Genomic DNA, 23,418 nt, shown 5'->3' with positions numbered 1-23,418 from the left:
GACATCTCCTAAGGCTCTAAGGTTGTCGAGCTTCCACAGTATATGTGTGCATGCATATATGTACACACACACATACACACTGTTTTAAAACTTAATAAGTTATTTTATTAAGAAACACATTTCTTAATGCATTCTTAGGGACTCGGGGAAAGGGTCAATTAATTAGGGTGTCGTGCAGTAAGGGATACAGGTGAAAAACAGGGGCTCTGTCTGTACAAAAATGAGGGTATGGGAGGCTGCCTCCAGTGAGTGATGTTGACCTGGGTGTGTGGTTCAGTAGCTTGTGTGGGCCCTGAGATCACTCTCCAGCTCATGCATACAAACAAGCCTGACCTTGGAGGAGAGGGGTAGAAATGTGTCCTTAAGAAAGTGAAAGTGTATGTCAAACACAGTGGTTTGAAATAGCTCACAGATTCCCACCCCGTCCACCCAGTTTAGGAGAAAGTGCCAGCAAATCCCACAAGATAATGAAACCTCCACTCCAAGCAAAGCTCAGTGCTTTGCAATAAGCCTTTTTACCCTCCACCCCCTCCCAAGAGCAAAGTGGCCTGGTGATGACCACATGGATAACCCACCAAGACCCGTGTCCTCAAAGAAGGCCCGGTGCTCAAAATTGTCCTTTTTGCCCTCTTCAAAGGCCAATTACTTCGGGGCCATTGATCTCAGCAAGAGGCAGCAGAGGAAACAGCTGCACCATAAGGTATCAGCAGTACACAGCAGCCCAGTGGCCTGGCCCCAGCCCTGTATTTGCATGCAAAGTAATGCTGTAAATTAGGGAATCCAATCTTAAAATATAGCATTTTAAAATTTACTGAATTTGTATGAAAGTGTTTGGAGGCGACTGTTAGGTAGATGATCTCTTGCAAGCCCTGAATCTCAGTCTTAGACATCCTTCACCAGACATGGAAGCCTATTTCCTTAGAATTACCTCACAGGAAAAGATATTTCTGAGACACATGCCAGTAATCCCAGATCTTGGGAGACTGAGGCAGGGGGATCATGAGTTTGAAGCTGGACTGGGCGACACTGCAAGACAAGAGGAAAAAATAACAGAGAAGTGGGTCTTTTTGTATTCTTACATGCTCCTAATCCTTGGGATTTTTTCCCTCAGAAGTCTGGCATCCCCCCAATACCTGAATACAAACGCACTGTAAAAATCAAAGAAGGAACAAGAAACACCTACAAAGAGTGTGGTACGAGACCCTCTAAAGGGAGCCCGAGCTTGCACATGCTTCATCTGCTGTAGATTTCCTTCCACAGTCTAAGAAGATGTGAGGGATTGATGTCATCATTGGCTTTTGGTATCTCCAGTATGTAGATAGCACTTTCCCTTTGGTGCCGAACAGGCTTGGAGTACTTTGTGGATGCTTTGGAAAGTTACCAGAAGTTGACTAGAAGCTAGCCCAAAGCTCTTCTGCTTTCACTTGATTGTGGAAGACAGTGTGGCAGAGTTACTTTTTCCAGAGGAGAATATGTCCTCCGCTGACAACTTTAAGATGAGATGCAGTCATATGAGCCACTCAGACTCATTTTAAAAATGAATGGAAGTGGCATGTCTCTTTGGGAGGAAGGAAGCCTCAAGGACCAGTACACAGCTGGCCTCCTCTGAGTCCCTCTTCTGAAACGGTTGTGGAAACACAGCTGTAAGTTTGGGGATCCCAGATGACTGTGATGGTCAGAGGTCTCCCTCAACATTTCACAGAACCGGTAGCCTGGACTATATGGAAACTGTGGTTGTGTTAAGCCACTGAGATTTGGGGACAGCCACTGCAGAATCTCCTGTACTGGCATACCTGTGTGTTGCAAATGGAGTTCTCTACCCTGTGTCACTGTATAACATACTGTGGTACCTGTGTGTACTATTTTGAATTCTTCTAGTGGCTACCAACATGAAGTTCTTAAATATTCAAAGGAGACTATGACATGAGACACAGATCTATTAGAATCAGAGTAGAGAATATGGAGGCCTTGGGAAAGAAAAGGTAGCAAGTTTGGCAGAAATGAACACCCTCCCCTGGTCTCCACCCTCTCCTTCCTTCAGTAATAGAAGCCCAGAGTTTCAGTTCAGCACATAGTCACCCATAATAAAAACCACATTTACTAAACCACACTTATAGTCTAGAGTGGACCCAAAAAACTCAGAGGTTGTGAGCAGATATGAGTTCACATTTGGGTCAGCCTTTGAAGAAGAAGGACTGACCTTGTGTTATCTATTTCTCACTTTTCACTGTTGTGCTAGGGCAATGGAAGGAGTTGGAGCAGTCATTGTGAACCAATCATTGGAAGTCACCTCTGGAAGACAGATGAGCACTATCATACAAAAAGGACCTAGTGTGTCCAGGATCATTCAGCTTCCAAGTCTCTGGTCCCCCATCTAGTTTTGTTCAGCCTTTGTAAGAGATACAGTGCTATCTTGATTTCTAGAAAGCTGTTTCATATAATAGTCACATGGGTGTCCCAGTTAGCATGCCGTGATCTGAAAGAATGCCTCCACACTCTCCACTGCGCCTGTACCTCTTCTCATTGCCCCACACATCTTTAATTCTGTTTCTTTCCTATGAGCCAGTTCTCTCTACTTTTTACAGGAAGCACGGCTGTCTTGGAGAAGCACAGCACACGTGTATGGAGGGACCGGTCTGTGTTGGCAGCTGTGATGAGTATCCATAACAGAGCAATAGAGTTTACAGACTCGTGGGAACAGAGAGCAGTGGGAGAGGTAAACCTGGAACAGACAGGCAATGATTATCAGGATGATTAAAGGCAGACAGAACTTGATTAAGAAATGAAGAGAGAGGAGGAACACCTTTAGTCTCGGGCAAGGAAATCCTTAGGACTTGTAGTGTGAAGGTTCACATCACATCAGCTAGCCATTTCTGGAGCAGATAAACACCAGTTGGAAGAAATTATGAGATCTATCATTCATATTTTTATCCAATTCTTTTAAAATGTGCATGCCTCATGCATTCTTCATGATATATGTAATTTCATTAGCACAGTAGCACTAAGGAGCACATGTTTATAATGCAGAAGTCACCAGGGAATCAGGTTGGGGATGTAACTCAGTGGTACAGTGCTTGCCTACTATGGGGGAGGCCCTGGGTACCAACTTCAGTGTTGTGGCCGAACCAAAGAGAATAGTCAGGGGAAAGAAAGCATCAAAGAGGAGAGCAGTGTGGTTGAGCTTGCCTTTAAGGAAGCATCCTTAGGCTGCAAGGTGGAGAGTCAAGGGAAGTAAGATGATGTCACCATGGAGGCCAATGAGGAGACTGAATCAAAGGAGCCAAGACTCTATGACCGTGTTTCTGAGGGTGATTGTGTGCCCAGGTAGGTTGAAGCCATATTCCTGCAGGGAGAGTTGAGTTTGTGACTTACTGAGTGTGGGACTAGGAGATAAGAGACACAAGGAAGATGGGAATGAAGAATCTGCCTTCAGTGTGGGGATGAATAGCAGACCTGCTTCTGTAATTTCAGGAAGGATACAGTTTTCGAGTTGTGCTTGAATTTGGGGACAAGGAAGTCACTCATGAAAGGGGTTAGCCAAAGTTTCAATGCGAGAGTGCGGGGCCACAGTGTCGTGCTGAGGACCCAAGCCAGACACAAAGAGGAACAGCTGCTTCCCAGAATGTATTTGAGACAAACAGTTGGGAAGTGATGAGGCAGGGGTAACTGCTCTTCCCCTTTTAAAGACTGCCTTTCACCCTGTAGAGAGTCTACTCGATCCTTTTATTCCCCTCTCAAACAACCCTTCCACACACAATCATCTTCTCCAGAAAGGGGTCCACTTGCAGTGTGTTAAGAAAATTACTCAGTTCTACTCAGTCAGAATACAACCCCAAAACACATGAAAGGGGCGACGGTGGTGACCTCAATAAGGAAAAGGACATCTCCAGATAAAACTAAACACAGTATGGAACCTTCTAGAATCTTTGTTGGTTTTCCTCAGGCACCTCAAATTTACTTTATCTTTTCCTCTTTTCACTCTAGCCCTGAAAGTGGTTAAACACTTCAGGTTTTTTTTTATTAAGGTATCTTATTGCCACAGCAGTATTTTTGTGTGTAAATTTAAGAAAAAAAATTATGGAACCACCTAAAAGCTTGGGGCGGCGGGGGGTGGGGGGTGGGGGCTAGGAAATAAACACCATCTATAATCCCCTTGCTAGGAGAAGAAAGCATTTTGAAATTTGCTTTAGGAGTCAAATCCAAGGGATGGGTTCCTGGCTTCTGAGGTCGTTGAAGGCACCAAGGGGCCCAGGAGCGACCCACTATGGGTCACTACAACCTTTGCGGTAGCTAGTGAACCTCCTTTAGTTTGTTCTGGGCGGCGAAGGACACCGTAGAAAGGACCCCTGACTGCTTAAGTACAGCGGTCAAACGCGCCGGCCGCGCCGGGGTGGAGGCCCATCTTAGCACAGCCAGAAAGATGAGCAAGAGTTCAAGTTTAGTCCAGGCAGGCAGCCGGAAGTCTAAGCAAGGTCATAAGTGTCTCTTTCCCAAACACAGCACTAACTCCCTTCCTGAGATTCTAGCCTGCGGTCTCCCTCTTCTCTCCTCCCAGCTAGACAGCCGCTCAAATCCCCTCCCACTGCCTTCTGGCTGCCACTGCTCGGTGCTTTTTCTCCTAGGCCCAGCCTCCGCCTGCCGCCCAGGCCTCGGAGATGCTGAAGGCGAAGCGCGAGTGGCCGGCGAGGCGGGCGGCCCTCCCCCACCCCCTGGGCGAGCGTACTGTACAGCGGACACCTGCAGCACAGGCGGCCGCCTGGGCTTCCCGACACAAGGCGCTGGTACCTGAGCCCTTGACTGGTAATGCACCATAAACGGCTCCTTTCAGGCCCTTTCAGAGTCAGAGCGCGGAGGTCACCGTGTGTACAAACCCCTCTGTGTCCTCCACGTCTCCGGGGCCCCGGGCACCCGGGCCTCCAGCCGCAGAGCACGCCAGTCCGTGGGAATCGCAACACATGTGCTGGGGTGAGGCCGGCGGGGCGGGGGCGGGGAGTGGGGACCACCCGGCCCTCCCCCAGCCGGGCCTCCTGCCCGCCCGACGTCGGTTCACAGAGCGCAGCGAGTGGAACGAATGGGGTGCCGCGGTGTTCAGACGCTCGCGGAAATCAGGCGATCGGGCGGGGCGGGACCCTCACCCCGGCGCGGTGGCCAACGCCCACTCCTCCCCGAAAGGTACACCACCCGCATCCGGCCCAGTATTGCCGCACCTCCACTGTTCCCCAAGCTCCCGGGTGTGCTGGACCCCAGGGCAGCCAAACGGTGGGGCGCGATCCCCACTCTGGGCAGCCCGGATCCTGAGCACAAGCATCCGCGGTACCTGTGGCTCAGGTTGCCTAGTCCGGTCTATTAATTAATGAGTGTGTTTTGAGCAGGCACTGGCGCTGGAGCCACAGTTGCCAAGTGGGCATGGTTTCAGGCAGCTGGGAGTCGGTCTTGGGCCACCCATTGGGCCCAGCAGCGTCCCCGGACGTAGCAGAGGAGGCCCAGGCTGAAACGCAGAGGTGGAGGAGTGAATAGTGTCTCAGTGTCTCTAGGTAATGGGATGCGGAGGAGTCACAAGTCTAACATGGAGAGCCTGTCTCTCCCCGGCTGTTCGGGCTTCAGAGGCAGGTGGGAAGGAGGCACTGCGTCCCAGATCTGGCAGCTTTGGGGGCTTTGGCAGACGTAGGCTAAAACCACCAAGCTCGGCGGGGCGAGCCATGGGCTGGAGCGAGTTGTCTAGAGGGCAAAGGCACCATAGCGAGGAGGAATTGAGAGAGCGGCCCCGGCCAGTGCTCTAGCGCCGTGCGCCCCCTCCCGGGGCCGCGGGAAACCGAGGTTACCTGGGGAGCCGGGCTTTGTCGCCCACACGGGCTCTCCGCTGTCCCAGAACTAATTAAATGGCTTTTTGGCTCAGGGAAGGCCGAAGTCTGCCGGGGGTGTGGACGTGTGGGGGGCTGCATGTGGGCACGGGAATAATCAGCCCCATTCTTGCGCTGCCACAAAACCCGCGGCGCAGCCAGAAGTGAACAGCGGCCGCCTGAAAGGCGGTTTCAAAAGGCGACACCTGCAAGCGTGGCCGGTTGTGAATTGAATGTGGCGCCCGCACGTACCTGAGCCGCGAGCTATTAGTGTCAGGCTCTCGGTCGCCGGGGCCAGCAGCACACGTCCGGGCAGCCCGGGCTGAATATGGCAAGCTGCGGCGCGGCCGCTCCATGGGAATGTCGCCACTTGTGCCGCTCGTGGTCGGGAGGGGGTGCGCTGCCCTTTCAGAGACAGACACAATTAGGCAAAATGCTCAATGAACATTATAAATGATGTGCGATCGCTCTGCAGATTGCCTGGCAAATCAAATTATATGGTCGCTCGCGGACGATTGCCATGTTCTTTAAAAACTTAAAACAGGTATTTGCCCATTAAATTAAAAAAAAAAAAAAAGTCAAGTCAACGATTCCGGAAAAATACAACTGAAAGACTCGGTGTTGAATATTCACAAATCCCCTTTGTTAGCGATTGCCTTCACAATGGGCTTGGGGAGGGGGTGCGCTTAGACCAGACACATTTTTTACTGTCTTACATGCTGCGGAGGAAGGCACCCGAAGTCTGCATTTGTTACCACTCACAATTACAGTGCGACTCTCGCTTTTTTTTCTTTGAAGAGTAAAATTTTTTTTTCTCATAGTGAATAACTCGAAAGCTATTGTCATTCTAACCAGAGGAAGAAACATTCTCATCAGATGGACGCGCGCCCTGATGCGCTTCGGGAGGGGTTGGAGAGCCCTGGCCTTCTCCCTGTACTACTTACTGTCCAGGCTCTGGATTTGGAGCCGGGCCCCAGAGCTCCCTGGCTGCCCACGCTTCCCGGGACTGGCAGCAGCAGCCCCCCGGAGTGAAGTGGCCTCTTTCTGGGCTGTGCGCTCAGGGCGTCTCTGGCACGGGTGCTGTCGCCACCGCGACCACCCTTGTTCTTCTCAGTTTGGCCCTGAGCTCTCTCTGGCTGGCGATCCTCGAACGAAAGGGGGCAGCTGCACGCCCTGAGATTGCATGGACCCCTGTCGAGGCCAGAAGGTGTGCCGCGGGCTAGGGGTGTCATCCAGCGATCGCAGAGTGGGTTTTCGACTTCTAAAACTGGAAGTCCAAACGCCGCGGCAATCCATAGCCTCACCTCCCTGCTGACATCCATCTCATTTTCCATTTTCTAACTCTCTTTTCCAACAATTGGACTGGAACAAAGGGTGAAGAACTGTGACCCCCGGGGACAGTAGTGCATCTATGTACTTTTCCGAAAAAGAACCAGTTTTATTGTGGCGCGCGCGGGGCGGGTGGGGGGGGTATTCTCTGGAAATCTGGCTGTTCTGTTTACCATGGTCAGTGACTCGTACTATCAAGGCAAACAGGAATTTTGGGGGACCCAGTTTCTTAATCTACGAAGAGAAAACTAATGCCTGATCTGTCCCCTCATGGGACCTTTTCTATCTTCTTTAGGAATGTCCATCTTTGGTAGAGTGTTGCCATTTGTTAGAAATCAGGAGTTATACATAAACCTTCAGGAGAAGCTCTTTGGAAAAACAAAACAAAACAGAAAATCAGAAAATCAGAGCCCTGAACACTTTGGTTCCTCTTTTCCTCGCTCTTACACGGAAACCACTCCTTAACAAAACTAAAACCAAGAGGTGCTCTTAACTGCCTCATTATGCAAAGAGGGGCTGGCCCAAGGGAGTGACCTCAGCAGAACTCAGCCAACACAGCCCATTTGGTGTGTTCCTGTGCCCACACGCAAGGGGACTCGCCACTAAATTGATCATTTCATCTTTCGTAGAGGACATATCCTGCTGGCATCGACGACCACGTTGGGAAGATTAATTAATGAAGCCGGATTCGTAAATTAGGAAAGTGAGTTTCTTTGGCAAAAAGCCGTGGCTTTGTAGAATGTCCTAGGCGTGAGGAGGGGAAAGTGGAAGCCAGGTGCGCTGGCCTTGGTGCTGAAGATAAAGTCTCCTAGACCAAGTCCTTCCAACCGTTGGCCACCTGCTTTATAAAGCAAAGGGATTTTGCCTTCTCATCCTTCCTGCCCGGGGTTTGTGCTTGTTCTATTCCATCCGCCTCCCCGCCCCCACCGTGTGTGTGTGTGTGTGTGTGTGTGTGTGTGTGTGTGTGTGTGTGTGTGTGTTCAGTGTGGGGGAAGCTTCTAAAGGACGGCCTTACGGTTTCTTTTTTTTTTTTTTTAAGATTTATTTATTTATTATATATACAGGAGAGGATGCCAGATCTCATTATAGATGGGTGTGAGTCACCATGTGGGTGCTGGGAATTGAACTCAGGACCTCTGGAAGAGCAATCGGTGCTCTTAACCTCTGAGCCATCTCTCCAGTCCCATATGGTATCTTAATAGTACTTGAATTCTTTCTAGATTTCTTTGACTATTCAATGTAAGCAGCACTGTGAGAAAGTTGGGTGAAGGACACAATCTATCAAAGATAAGAACTGTCCACCCAGGTCTACTTCCTGGTGATAGTCGGGGGGCTTCACTGTCTTTGGGCCCAGATGGAGCTGATGGCATCTCGGGAAAGGAGACGGATGTTTCCTGTTCAGACTGCTATAGATGTAGGTGCTGCAAGTATCCTTGTCCATGTCGATGGGTACACATGTGCAGAGATTTTCCAGTGTGGACCTAGGAGTGTGAATTCTGGGTTACAACATGAGCGGTTGTAATGCCAACATGTTTCCCACAGCATTTCCCACGGTTTACTCTCCCCTGAGCAGGAAGCCTGGGCTCTGTTTGGAGCAGAAACACAAGGCCCCTGAAAGAGCTTCTAAGACACTCGTGCTTAGTCATTTCCTTCTGCAAGAAAGACTAAAGGAAACCTCTGTGCTGAAGTCTAGACTTCCTAAAGTTCACAGTGAACCCTGCCATCACTTCCTGGGTCAGAGGCTACACTGACTGGAAGACAGGAAATGAGGACAGCAGCATTTGAACCTGCTCTTCAACTGTGTAAAGGTACAGCAGGTTGACATCATCTCGGAAACCGAATGACCATCCAAGTCTGCTAGTGACTTGACCTTCAATTTTCCACCTCCGGAATTGTAAAAAACAAATTTGGGGTTTTTTTTTCCTTATAAATTACTCAGTTTAAGGCATGTCATTACAGCAGCAGGAACAGATTAAGATAGACCCTCTTCTGTCACCAAAGCTAGTGACAGCACATCCTTCTGACTACCTTTCCCGACCATATCTCCTCTGTCTCCCTACCCTGTTCTAAGACCTCTCCCTGCACAGTGCTACCAGGAACACACCATTGTAGTGGGTGGCTGTGTGAGCCATGCCCTGAAGCCCCACCCCTAGTGAGGAGCTGTAGCTGTTACATCTGCCTATGACCTTGAGGTACCTGCCCCTGGGGCGTGGCCACCTTAAGACCTGGGATGCACTACCCCTGCTCCTCTCTTGGCTACCTCATGATTTTGATGCTGAGATCTTGGGCCAATCCATTCAGTGTAGGACATAGCTCAGCTTTCCCGGACCCTACGATAAATCTCCCATGGTTGTGAGTTCACTCCCAAATAAATCCCTTTGATCATTAAGCTGATTCTGTGGATTGCTAGCAATTTAATCACATTACCCCATATTATGTTGAGCTGATTAGCAACTTGTTTTCTATCAGCACCTTTAATTGCCCCTGCAACCTAGCCAATTCACACGGGAGTTGATTAGGTGTGCACATATTAAGAGGGCATTATTCTAAACTTGGATGAAAATGGTTTACCTGTCAGCCTTGAGCTGCAGAGGTGGGAGAAGGCTCTGGCTGTTAGTGGAACTGGAGGCTGAGCTGCAGTGTGGTACAAACTGCTCCCTCAATTTCCTGCTTCTCCCCGCTAGGGTAGAGTATAAGTGATGTGACTGTACACTCCAGTCCGCAAGCTGAATCCCTGAGTTTACTGACCCAAGTCTGTGAATTTCCAGAAAGTTTCAAGCAACAGCTTGATTGGTTGTCAAGACAATGATGTTATGGAGCGTTTCTTCACACGTGTATCTGAGCTTTTCTCACCTTACATCCCAGATGAGATGTGCTAGCTTAATGTCACTTCGAACAACTTAAAAAGAGGAAAAACGTTCTTGCTGGTTCATGATTTCAGGAGCCTCAGTTCCTGGTTGCCTGACCCCATTGCTTTGGGTAGGTGGTGGCTTGGGGTGCCATGTCAGGGTGTGTGACAGAGGAGGCTTCTCAACTGGCTGTGGCTAGTGTTATTTGCGGCGCTATTTCCTGGGCAGGAGAGAACACGAGATACAACGAAACCCACTACAAGAGTTTTATTAGGGGAGGGAAAGGGGGAACATGCAATAGGCCTACTGAAAATGAATAGCTCCGAACGGGTGGAATCTGCTTTTATAGGTCTCCCCCATCCCCCCAAACCCCACCCCTGCACTCGCATGCGCATATGGGTTTATGCATGCACATGGATTACGTGACCACCCTGACCATGTAGTGCACAAGTTACACAGGATGTAAGGCCCTGGGGTGACTATATTATTTTGCCTGACTGCTAGGACAGTGCATGCACAGTCATGTAGCTAGGAAGTGGCTACGAATTATGACAGCTAGAAAGCTGAAACCAAAAGAAGGAGCTGGGTTCAAGTGCTCCCTAATGACCAAACTTCCTTCCGCTAGACCCCATTTCTTAGTGGGTCCACCATCACCAATAGTACTTCCTTGGGGACCAAATCTTTATCACACATGCCTTAGGGAGACATCTAAGGTCCAAACCATAATGAGAGATGCCTAGATGTTGCTTCAAGGAATGGAAGACTCCTGGGGGAGGGATTGAAACACTACTAGCAAGGTCATTGTCATCACTACTAACACAGGTCCATATCCAGACACCAAGAATAAGCTCTGGACACACATCTACCCACTCAGCAACAGTCGATGCTGTTTATTATTAAGTTGAAGGGAATAGATGCATGGGATGGACCTTCGGGGCTGACCCACAGAAGGGAGCCAAAAAGACCTGGGCACCTCAGAGGTCTCCCAGTCAGAGATCATCATTCCTTTCAGCTGTGTTAAGCCCCACAGAGCATATGTTCTGTCTGCATCTTCTCCCCACCAAAAGCAAGTCTGGCAAAAGGAAACAAGAAGTCCTCACATTCCTGACTGAGCAGATTGAAGATGCCCGTTCCCAGACCCTGATGGCATCACTGTCCTAGGTGCCACCTGGCCCCTTTGAGGCCCCAGCCATGCTGGGGAAGGGCAGGGGGTTGGGAGTGGCTGAGGGATTTAGCTCTCCTTTGTCCCCAAACTCTCTTGTTTGGGTGGGGCTGCATCTGTTGTGGGGGATGGCTGTCCTGTAATGAGGCCAGTTTCCTAGCTGCTTCTGCCTCTGGCCTCGTTGGCACCATACCAGCCTTGCTTGGGTGGTGTGCACTCTGTGCCCTCTTTATGAAGCAGGCTGGGCTGAATTCTTGAGAAGGGCCTTCTCTGGGCCATCACTCTGACTCTTTTTTATTTCCAGTTGCGGTTCTCTCCTTCTGGGACTCTCATGCAGTGAAGGTAAAATGAAACCCTAAGTGTGCCTTCTGCATCAACACTGACATTTGTTGAACACGTTTAAATTATTTCACGTGTGTTGCTTCTTAACTAGTTTCCAGAAACCGGACACCCTGCTCCTTTACTTCAGATGACATCCCTGAGCCCTGCAAAAAGATACACTGTTGCCAGCTTACTATTGTTGTTGCCGTCGTCATCGAGATATCAGAAATTAGGTCAGAAATTAGGTAATTTAAACTGACTTCTAATGTATATGGGCCTCTGATAGAAACTGCCCAAAGATCAGAAATACAGGAGCAGTGTTCGTAAATACATGCGGAAAACTTTGCCTCCTTTGTTGAGGACTGACTTCCTCCCCAATTTATCATTAAAGCAAAACTTCATATCAGAAAATTTCTCAGCTGTTCTGAGAGTCAATCCTTCATGACTTTTTGAACTAGAACTATTCTTTTAACTAATTACAATGAAGTCAAGAACAATAAAATGCTTGCTCAAATCATTCTGTAGTCTTTCTCCCAAGGAGAAGGAGCACAGGCAGCCAGTCTCTCTCATGGCTCTGATTTTCATGCTGCCCTCAGGTTATTTTTGGAAAGGAAAAAGGCAAAAGAAAGTGGGATTTGTAGGTGTTGCAGGACTGACTGACAGAGAACCACCGTGACCAGCTTCTCAGAACCACCGTATCTGCACTTTCGGATTCTCTGCTTCTCAAACTCACTTTCTCCCTGGCTGCCTCCACCTCACTTCCTCTCTTGGTATTGTGCCCACACAGCTGCCGTTAACTGCTAAAGCAGATCCCCTTCACATCCAACAGCTCTCTACCTGGCATCAGTAACCAATGTGGATGTCCCAAGAATAGGAGTCACCCAGGCCTGATACCCTGGCATCCACATTACAGGACTGAGGCCATCCAGATAATTGCTCCATCTAAGTGTGCAAGGCGAGGGCATCTGGTGTATTTAGTACACTCACTACATACTATAGCCATCCACAATCTTTCTTTTTACACTATCTCATCACCTCCAGTAAAACCCTGCAATTCTTGATTGCCGTTCCCAGAGGACATCACTCCTATTTCCAGGCAAACATGGTTCCGCCTGGTCTGCATATATGCTGGGGAGTTCATGTCAATGGACCCATGTGGTATGTCTCTCTATGTGACTGGATCCTTCCACTTAGTCTCATCCGGCCACACAAGTATCAATACATGATTCCTTTTCTTTGCCAAATTATCTCTTTATATGAATATATTTGAGTTTGTTTCTACATTTTGACAGAAATAATAATACTATAAAACGTTTGTATATGTTTTTATGTGAGCATGTATAACTTAGTTAGGGTTGGTTTCTTTTATGTTAAGATTTATTTATTTATTATGTATACAATATTCTGCCTCCAAGTACACCTGCATGCCAGAAGAGGGCCCCAAATCTCATTATAGATGGCTGTGAGCCACCATGTGGTTGCTGGAAATTGAACTCAGCACCTCTGGATGAACAGCCAGTGCTCATAACCTCTGAGCCATCTCTCCAGCTCCTAGTTAGGGTTTCTTTTGCTGTGACAAAACACCATGACCAGGAAGCAAGTTGGAGATGAAAGGGTTTAATTGACCTACACATCCACATCACTGTTCATCACTGAAGGAAGTCAGAACAGGAACTCAAACAGGGCAGGAATGGAGGCAGGAGCTGATGCAGAGGCCATGGAGGGGTGCTGCTTACTGGCTTATTCCCTATGACTTGCTCAACCTGCTTTCATATAGACCCAGGACCACCAGCCAAGGATGGCACCACCCAAAATGGGCTGAGACCTCCCCTATCTAATTACGAAAATGCCTTACAGCCTAAATTTTTAAAAATTTTTAACTATACATTGCATCTTTTTCATTTTTTTATTACGAAAATTTCTACTCACTCCACATACTATCCACAAACCCCCCCTCCTCCCTCCTCCCACCCCCAACCCTCTTTCCCAAGCCACCCCGCAACCCCACATCCCCCAAATCGAGGTCTCCTGTGGGGAGTCATCAGAGCCCAGCACACTGAGCCTAGGCAGGTCCAAGCCCCTTCCCACTGCACCAAGACTGTGCAACAGCCTAATTTTTTTTTTTAGCTTGTATTTATTCTTTGTGGATTTCACATCATGAATTCTGATGCCATATGTCCCCATCCCCTCATATCTGCCCTTTGCCCTTGCATCCCCTGCTGCCCCAAAAAACAAAATACAGAACAAAAACCAAACCAAAGCAAATAAAACAAAAAAGGAGAAGGGTCTTGCTTGGAAGCTGTAGTATGGCCCATTGAGCCACACAGCTTACCCTTTAGTCCGTCTTTACATGCAAGTGTTCATTACCAGAAGTCATCGGCTTCTGCTACATCACCAGTAATGGGCTCTCTCTGGAGTTCCTCTTGGCTATCCTGTTGCCCTGCTATAGCTGAATCTTATGGAGGCATTTTCTCAGTTAAGGTACCTCCTTTCAGATGACTCTAGTTTGTGCGTCTGTGGGAAGAATTCCCCCAGAGCTCCACCTGGTCTGGCTCCAGAGGGTTAGCACCCAGCCTTAATCCATCTTTTGTTTCTCTTGGTGCCCGCTCTGAAGTCACTGGAGATGCAAAGCCTATGCAAATTTGGCCGAAGAAGAACCAGTACAACACAGGTATTCTTGAGCTGTCAATTTTCATTTGACTTTTTTCCTTTGGGAAGCTTAGATGAGGGATGAAGATTGACTTGCTAAAAGGTGTAAATTGGAGAACAATAAAAAGGGCCCCTTGCTAAGCTACAGTGGACCAATCCATAGGGAAAGGCTAAAGATTCATCCTCTCTTTCCTTCTCCATCTCTGTCTCTGTCTCTTGGTTCCATGGACCCCTGAGAACCTACACTCACACCGGGTATACAACATACTGCCCCCCAAGTTGACATAAGACTAGCCAGCACAATGTATTTCTGTGGGGGCATAAATCAAAGGATAGGGCATGATAAATCTCTGTTAAACTTTTTCTAAGAACCAGTACCATTTGGATCTCACTGCCAGTGTGCGGGGTTTCAGGTTTTCCATATCCAGCATTTCTTATGATCTAATCTCCTCCTCTCTCTCTGCCCCCTTCTCTCCTCTTCTTCTGAGACAAGGTTTTCCTGAGTATTCCAGGTTGGCCTCGAACTAATCCTTGAGCCTCCAGAGTATTTGAATTACAGCTGTGCACTAATATGCCTGGTTTAATTCTTTTTTATTTTTTTCACCTATTCATCGTGTGTGTGTGTGTGTGTGTGTGTGTGTGTGTGTGTGTGTGTGTGTTCACACGTGCCTGTGCATGTTTTTTGTATTCAGGTCAAAGGTTGACTTTGAGTATATTCCTTCCTCTATCATTCTCTGCTTTAGTTTTTGAATCAGGGTCTGTCCTTGAGCCAGGAGTTCTCTGATTGGCTAGACTAGCTGGCCAGTGAGCCTCGGGAATCTACAGGTCCCTGTCCTGAGGTCACAGGTGTGTATCACAGTTCACTTGTGCAGTGGGTGTTTCTCCCACTGAGTTTCTCCAGCCCAGTATCCGGTTAACTCTTTTCTTAATAGGCCCCACTCCCCAACATTGGTGTGAAGGGTTCACTCATAACGGGCCATCTGCATTTCTGCCTGGCTCATGATGATGAGCATCTTCTGTATTGATTGGCCATTTGAATATGAACATTAGAGATCTATTCAGACAGCATAGGGATTAGTTTAGATAGCCATCCTGATTGGATACTCCTAGGCTGTGAGTGGGGCACGTCTTTGGGTGTGCCTTCAAAGGCTTTTGCAGATTAACCAAATGGATCAGACCTGCCCTGACTATGGGTGGCACCATCACCAGGCTGGGATCTCTGAAAGAATAAAAAGGGAGAAAGGAGAATGGCAGCTCATCACACGTACTCCCCTTCTCTGTCTTCTGGCCCAAGGAGATGCGAGACATCCAAGCCACATACTCCCTTCTCCACCATGTTTTCTCTGCCATGAAGGACTGTCGTCTCTTGGACTGTGAGCCAAGTAAATCCTCCTCCCCTTAATCTGCTTCTTGGCAGGCATTTGTTCACAGCAAGGGAGAAAGAGCTGTTGCGGACAGTCTACCCACTTGAAAATTAAGCTATTTATTAGTGAGCCACTGATCGTACATATAAAGAGTCCCCTTCCCTTAAGCAGCTTGTTTTTTTACTTTTCTTTCTTTCTTTTTTTCTTTTTTTTTTTTTTTTTATTTTTTTGGTGTTTTTGTTTGTTTGTGTTTTTTTGTTTGTTTGTTTTTCAAGACGGGGTTTCTCTGTGTAGCTTTGGTGCCCTTCCTGGATCTTGCTCTGTAGACCAGGCTGGCCTTGAACTCACAGAGATCCACCTGCCTCTTCTTCCCACGTGCTGGGATTAGAGGCATGAACCACCACCGCCCGACTTGTTTTTTTTTTTTTTTTTTTTTTTTTTTTACTTTTTTGATGATGCCCTTGGGAACACACACAGTTTGAGTGTGGCTGAGTTTTGCCTGGTTTTTCTCTTGTTGCTTATACATGTATCCTTTCTGAGAAACCATTGCCTAGAGTTATGAGTTAAAAAATAAAAGTGTCCTTGATCCTCTAAGACATTTTCATGTCTACTCTACAGTGTTTCTCTAATATGATGGTCAAATGACATGTGTCCCATCAAAACGCTGAGTAAAAGTTTGACTATCACACAGATGAGTAGAGGGTCCATTTGTTCATTTGTGAAACCTACTCATCTCAGTAATTGGGTTACTTAATGTTTGCGTGCTTTCTCCCCCCTCCCCCCCCCACCACTTTGAGTTCTAAAGCAAAATTCTTTTCACAAGACAGTGAGAATTCTTAGAAGGAAGGCAGAGTTAGAACAGTCATGTAGTGGAGTTGGAGCTACAGTAGCTTAGAGTGAAGGATTCCCTTGACCAGGTTGAGGTTAGATAAACAAGGGTGGGAATCAGAAACAAGGAGGGCCTTTGGGGAATTCGGCTGCATTCACATGCCACTAGAGCTGTGTCTCCAACTGGGTTTTCAAATGTCTTGGGTGGGAGGGGAGGAGATGGGGCTGGAAGGAGCGCCTCTGAATGGATTTGAGGCTGGTCTTAGGAAAGCCGGTGAAACATTCTAAAGCAGTCTTTTGGCTCCCTCTGGTGGGATAGTCCGGAATTACTCATACAGAATTACCCAGAATCAGGTAGCACGGAACTCACCTTGCTTGGAAAACAGAAAAGTAATCTTAAATTAGTTAGCCAGAACCCTTTGCTGTAGGATAAGGATGGAAGACATAGCTAAGGACTTTAAATAAACCTCGTTAGACCTAATTTAAGTGATTAAAATGACTAAGCTCTTTGCTAAAAGGATGTGACATTTTGGCAATATTCCAGCTAGCTTTGATAGTTATCACTTCCTATCCCCCTATGCCTTAGCATTAAACAAAATCCTCACACAGTAAAACTTTCAGGAACGCCTATCCCCTCTCCCACACGGCGTTAAGAGACTTGTGAAGGTGAGGTACGCCCTCCATCGGTTTCGATAAAGCCCCACAAGTGAATCTTCCCTTTGTTCGGAAGCCATGCCCACGCAGGGGCTGTTTCTCCGCCTTTTCGAGTTGGAAACCTTCCTCCCTCCACGAGATATTAGTTACACACCTATAACGGGTTTATTAATAACAACAGTTAAGCTGACGCACATTTTACCCTTCCTCCTTCCCTCTGGGGTCCACGGAGCCCGCCGCCTGGAGGTCAGAGCCAGTACTGCAGAATTGTTCCACGCGGGCTTCTTTTCCCTTCACTGGCATAGGCTGTCGGGCTCCCAGTGCCCTGGTGATTCTTCTTCCCCTCCCGCCTTCCTTTTCATGATTCTGCACCATTAGTTATTAAATGGGGCTACATGGTGCCTTGAGCTCACTCCTCGCTGCAATGTCGCAGGAAAAGGGACATTAGTCACAGGTCGCTGGGGATGCGTTTTGCTTTGGTTGCCTGGGGGGTTGGGGGTGTTCCACGGGGAAGGCATCAGAGCTGCTTTCTTTTTCTTCCCTCTCTCCTTCTCCCCTCCCTCTATCCTTCCCTCTCCCTTTCCTCTTCCTTCCTTCCTTCCTTTTCCTTCCTTCCCCTTCCTTCCTTCCTTCCCCTTCTTTCCTTACCCTCCCTTCCTTCCTTCCTCCCTCCCTTCCTTCTCCTTCCTTCCTTCCCCTTCCTTCCTTCCTTCCTTCCTTCCTTCCTTCCTTCCATTCTTTCTTTTAACCAGGCTGTCCTCGAACTCACAGAGATCCTCCTGCCTCTGCCTCTGGAGTCCTGGGATTAAAGGTGTGTGCCACTAAGTCTGGCTTTACAGATGGTTTCTCGCACTCTCCCAGCACATCTGAACACTTTCATGCATCTCAGCACCCAAGAGGCCGGTTCCAACCTGACGACGGGCAGGTGGGAGATACACATCTGCTCAAAGTCACCTCAAGGGTGGCTTCAGAAATGACCTCTCTGAGGGTTTGTCTCTTTGGCTTGATTCAACCCCTTGTTATTTTTTAAAATTGTATTGAAATGAAAATAAAGAGTTACAGAAAAACCAGGTCCATGCTCCACAGACCTCATTCCTGTTTCTTAGCTATATTGTTTAAAGAAAATCTTTACTCATACTGCTTTTTTTTAAATCACCTTTTTGTTTAAAACCTGGTGTTTATGTCTTTATGTATCAGGCATCTTTTGCTGGATCCTGAACACTCTGTCAACAGGGGCTTTTCTTTACCGTGGTGTAGAAAAGGTAGGAGGCCAGAAAAAGGCAACCTGTGTGACCTGCACAAAAGCGGCACGCACTGGAGACGGGACTCACCGGGTTATAAAGCAGCTACTTGTTTCACAGACCTGTTGCCTAGGTGCCCTCCTGTCCTGTGTCGCTGTCTGTCGCTGTGGTCACACCATGCGCGTCTTCGTCACTGATCGATTGCTGTGAAGAGACACGATGACCAAGGCAACTTAGAGAAGAAAGCGTTTAGTTGGAGGATTGACGACAGTTTCAGAGGGTTAGTTCGTGAACGTCATGGTGGGGAGCATGGCGGTGGGCAGGCATGGTGCTGGCGCTCACACACACACACACACACACACACACACACACACATCTGATTCTGGCAAGTCGCTGGCAGAGAGCCAGTCTGAGCCTAGCACAGGCTTCTGAAACCTTATGGTCCATACCCAGCAACACACCTCCAACAAAGCCACACCTCCTAATCCTCCCCAAACAGTTCCACTAACTGGGGACCAGGCATTCACATATATGAGTCAATGGGGCTATTCTCATTCAAACCACCAGGATGAGTAAAAACAACTTGGGGAGGAAAGGGTTTATTTCATCTCATGGATCTCAGTCCTTCACTTAGGAAAGCCAAGGCAGGAACTCAAGGCAGAAATAGGAAGGCAGGAACTGAAGCAGAGACCACAGAGGAGTGCTGCTTACTGGCTTGCTCCTCGTGGCTTGCTCAGACAGCTTTCTTGTGCAACCCAGAACCACCAACCCAGGGATGGCATTATCCAAGGTGGTCTGAGAACCCACACCAATCATTTCACCAACAAAATGCCTCCCAGACTTGCCCACAGGACAATCTGGTTGAGGTTCCGCTGCTCGGCTGTGTCAAGCCAACAGGGACTAGCCAGGATGCCCCTTCCTTCCTCTGTACCTTTTATTCTCTCTCCTTCCTGTTTGCTCTCTTTTCTTTCATCCAACACAGTGCCCACATAATGTGGGCCTGCGATAGTTTTAAAAATATGCATGAGCGAGGTGAAGAGCAGGGCTGGCGGGCATGGGCCCAGGGAGGTGGAAGGAGGGAGGTGGGCAGTGGATGCCTCCTCTTTCCAGTGGGCACTAGTCTGTGGCAGTGGGTGACATCCTCGTTCATGCACGGCCATGAATAGATCATAAACAGCCTTTCTGATTCTCCCCAGCTGGGTCTAGCAGGCAGGAAGTCTTCATCTTGTCTGCCTTGGGGTTGTTTCTCATGGGGCTTGTTACCCAAGCAGCACACCTCTGGCCTTCTCTGCGTGGGTCTCTTGAGGCACATAAAGACACATTTTTATGAGATGTTTATTCAGTGTGACAGTGATGGGACATAGGATGTTCAGCTCCAGGGACGGGACGTGATCTAGTAATGGGCTGCTACTTAGAAAATTAGCCCAAATTTTAGTAGTTTAAAGCAACCCCCTTTAGGTGTTCTCGCCATGTGAAATAAGACTGCTGCTTTAAAAAAAAAAAAAAAAAAAAAAAAAAGACTTTTTGAGATTTTACTCACTTTGATTTCATGGGTATGGATGGGTTTATGTCTATGCACCACGTGCATGCAGTACCCAGAGAGGCCAGAAGAGGGCATCAGATGCTTTGGAATGGGAGTTACTGGTGATTGCTAGCTGCCATGTGGGTGCTGGAAACTGAACCTAGGTCCTCGGGAAAACTAATCAGATCTCTTAGTTCTGAGTCATTTCTCCAGCACCAAGACTACTGCTTTTTGGTTGTTGTCTTGGTGGTGTTTGCTTGCTGTTTGTTTTGAGACCAAATCTTGTTCCCTGTCTGGGGTTGGCCCTGAACTTGTGATCCTCTTGCTTTTACCTTGGGGGAAACTGAGATTACAGGACCACAGCCCCATACAGAGCAAGAGTCCAGTCACTGTAGTGGTAACTGGCACATGGAGTGAAGAGCTCCAGACAGCATCCCTCACGTATCTGGTGCTTCAGCAAGGTAGTGTAAGGCTTCTCTGAGCTGGGGCTGAGCATATTGCCCTTATGTGGCAGTCCAGCCTCGCCATCTCAGGGTAGTACTTGTTTCACATGGCAGCTGGCCTCCCCCAGAGAACAGACGCAGCACCATCACAAGCCATGGAATGTGGCTTCTACCATGTCCTGCTAGTCCCTTGGGCTTACCTAGGTTCTAGAAGGAGAACTGAGCTCTCTAATTCTGAATGGAATTGTGGCCGCTGTAATCCACCGTCATGTCTAATGTATCCACCCTCCCAGCTGATTATGGGGCTGTGTGGTGAGGTTACTCTTCCAGACTTGTGTTCTGATGGGCAAAGCCTGATTGCAGGGGTCCACGAGCCACCTTCCTCCTTATCTGTACTTGTTACAGAGCAGCTGCAAGCCTGCTTCCCGTTCCCCACAATTCCCTGTCCCCCACAGTTCCCTGTCCCCCACAGTTCCCTGTCCCCCACAGTTCCCTGTCCCCCACAATTCCCTGTCCCCCACAGTTCCATGTCCCCCACAGTTCCATGTCCCCTACAATGCCCTGTCCCCCACAAGCCTGTCCCAGTCTCCTCAGGGTAAAACACTAGATGACAAGTTGCCCTGCTCACCTCCTCCTCTTTCTTCACTTCAGTCTACTCTTCTCTCTTCATTCAGGTGAATCCGAGTCTCTCATCCCTTCAGGCTAGTTCCCTTTCTATTTTCTGCCCTTTGCTGTTCTGGCCTCTCCCATGCAGACCCAGAAACACACCCCATCTCCCCTAAGTCACAGTCTCTCCCCTTTCTCAGATGCAGCTCGCTTTCAAAGAGTTAGTATGCGCGTGTGTGTGTGTGTGTGTGTGTGTGTGTGTGTGTGTGTGTGTGTGTGTAACAAGTGTACAGGTGCCAGTGGGGGACAGGAGAGGGCATTAGATCTAGAGCTGTAGTTACAGGAGGTTGTGAGCCCTGAAACAGATGCCGGGAACCAAACCCTGGTCCTCCGCAAGAGCAGCCAGTGCTCTAACCACTGAGCGATCACTCTAGCCCTACAAATACAAGTCTTATCTAAGCCACTATTGTTTAAAAAAAAAAACACTAAAAAATTAATTGGACACATTAAGCATTTTACTCATTTCCTGTATTTTTAGTGATTGACTTTGAATTGTAAAAATGGATCTCAACAGAGAGACAGAAGGATCTGAGAGGAGAACAGAGGTGAGGAGTAATTAATACATACAATCCATATCCATATTTCACCAAAAAGGTCAGAAGGGAGACTTTAGAAATTATTATTATTATTGTTATATGGGTTAGTTGTTTACATGTGTGTGTGCAAGAAAGAGATTGAGAGACAGACAGACAGACACACATACATACATACACACACACACACATACACACACACACACACACACACACACACACACACACACAGTGGGGGAACATGCATGTGGACATCACAGGAGAGTCTGTGCTGTCTTCCTACCCTGTGATCCTGGGGTCAGCTCAGGTTATCAGGCATTCTCGGTGAGTACTCTACCTGCTGAGCCGTCTGCAGATTGGAGTTTTTAATGCATGACATCATGGGTTCTAGTACCTATTACTATCATGTCATAAAGGACGGTGCAGGCAGGTTTATGTGTCATAATTATAGCTTTCTAGAATGCTCTCCTAGATGGTCTAGATAGCTGTGGAGAGTTGAGAAGATGCTCCTGGGATCTCAGTCATTGGCCATTTTTCCTAAATGTCCTCGTTAGGGTTACCATTGCTGTGACAAACACCATGACCAAAAGCAAGTTGGGGGTGAAATGGTTTATTCGCCTTACACTTCCACACCATAGTCCATCATTGAGGAAGTCAGGACAGGAACTCAAACAGGGCAGGAACCTGGAGGCAGGAGCTGATGCAGAGGCCATGGAAGGGTGCCACTTACTGGCTTGCTCCCCTTGGCTGGCTCAGCCTGCTTTGCTATAGAACCCAGTCCACAGCCCAGGAACAGCATCTCCCACAATGTGCTGGGCCCTCTCCGACCAGTCACTCAATTAAGAAAACGCCCCACAGGCTTGCTTGCAGCCTGATCTTATGGAGGCATTTTTTTCAATTGAGGTTCCCTCTTCTCAGATAAGTTGACATAAAACTAACCAGAACACCAAACATGGCTGTTTTTCTGGAAAAACTTGCGCCCCCCCCCCAACTGTATTCATTATGCTTTGGAAAATACCTTGTGAGACTGGTCCAAAATAGATCAGTGAGTCGAAGGCATAGGAGAAAGTTTCTGGACTCTTGACGGGCCCTGACAGAGAGCCCTCTGCCGACACTGGCTGTTGGGCCCGGCCAAGGCTTAGAGGTTAGGTGTGCCTCGGCTTGCCCTAGATGAGAGGCATATCCAGGATTAGGTACAGGGCGTCTGGGTCAGAAAGTGTTGCCCGCTTCTGAGCATCAGCCCTCCACCGCCCCTGAGAAGTTGCTGACAGACAATTAGAGCTGTTGATTTATTAGTGGCTACCGTCTCTGAAGGGAATTGAAGACAGGCTGGCCTGGCAGCAGGATCCAGTTTTCTACCCAGAGCAGAAGGATAACACAGTGCGTCTCAGCACTGGCTCCCAGGCTTGGCGGCGAATTCCGGGCACCGAGAGGAGCACCTATCTTGTGCTCTGAGCACATCAGCATCCAGCTTAGTATTTGCTGACTGACAGATGATGCCAGGCCTCGCTGGGAACACACTGGGAGTGTGAAGGAGGCCTGCGGATGGATGGTACTTCTGGGTATGCGTTCTTGCCGATTTATTTGGTCCTTATGGCTCACATACTGGCCCTTATGAACCAGCTGTCCTTGGTTCATTTCTACTCCTTAAACTGACAGGAACCAGCTGTGGGGAACCACAGGCCAAATCCCAGCTCCTGTGGGTTTTGTTTTCCCCATCTGGGCAAGTTGGAATTAATTACAAAGATCCTGTTTGGTACCCAAATTCAATTTTATTTCAACTACACTCCAATAGCATGCAAATAGCAATTCCGACTTATTCTTTCGTACCAGGCAGTGTGAGAACCATCTGTTTTACGTCACTCATTCAGCAACGTTCTAAGGTAAGTCTTGGTTTTCGTCATCCATGAGTTTACATACTGGGAACCTGAGGTACAGAGAAGTTTTTTCAAAACTCCCTGAGATCGCACAGCTATTCAGTGTGAAGCAGGATTCACTCAGTAGCAGCTTCAGAGGT

At 48.2% G+C, this 23,418-nt stretch overlaps 1 protein-coding gene across 1 annotated transcript in view; it reads right to left on the bottom strand.

Annotated features, from left to right (window-relative positions):
• Positions 1-21,763, bottom strand: part of Ptf1a (pancreas associated transcription factor 1a) — a 34,585-nt gene extending 12,822 nt beyond the window's left edge. The window contains exons 1-2 of the transcript XR_005091627.1: positions 21,685-21,763; positions 18,328-18,441 (exon numbers count right to left, since the gene is read on the bottom strand). The gene's annotated coding sequence lies outside the window, so the exon portion shown is untranslated. The remainder of the gene's footprint in view (positions 1-18,327; positions 18,442-21,684) is intronic.
• Between the last annotated feature and the right edge of the window lie 1,655 nt (positions 21,764-23,418).

This window comes from Peromyscus leucopus, chromosome 5, assembly GCF_004664715.2.
Source record: "Peromyscus leucopus breed LL Stock chromosome 5, UCI_PerLeu_2.1, whole genome shotgun sequence".
Classification (NCBI taxonomy): domain Eukaryota; kingdom Metazoa; phylum Chordata; class Mammalia; order Rodentia; family Cricetidae; genus Peromyscus; species Peromyscus leucopus.
This window is presented reverse-complemented; position numbering and strand designations above follow the sequence as displayed.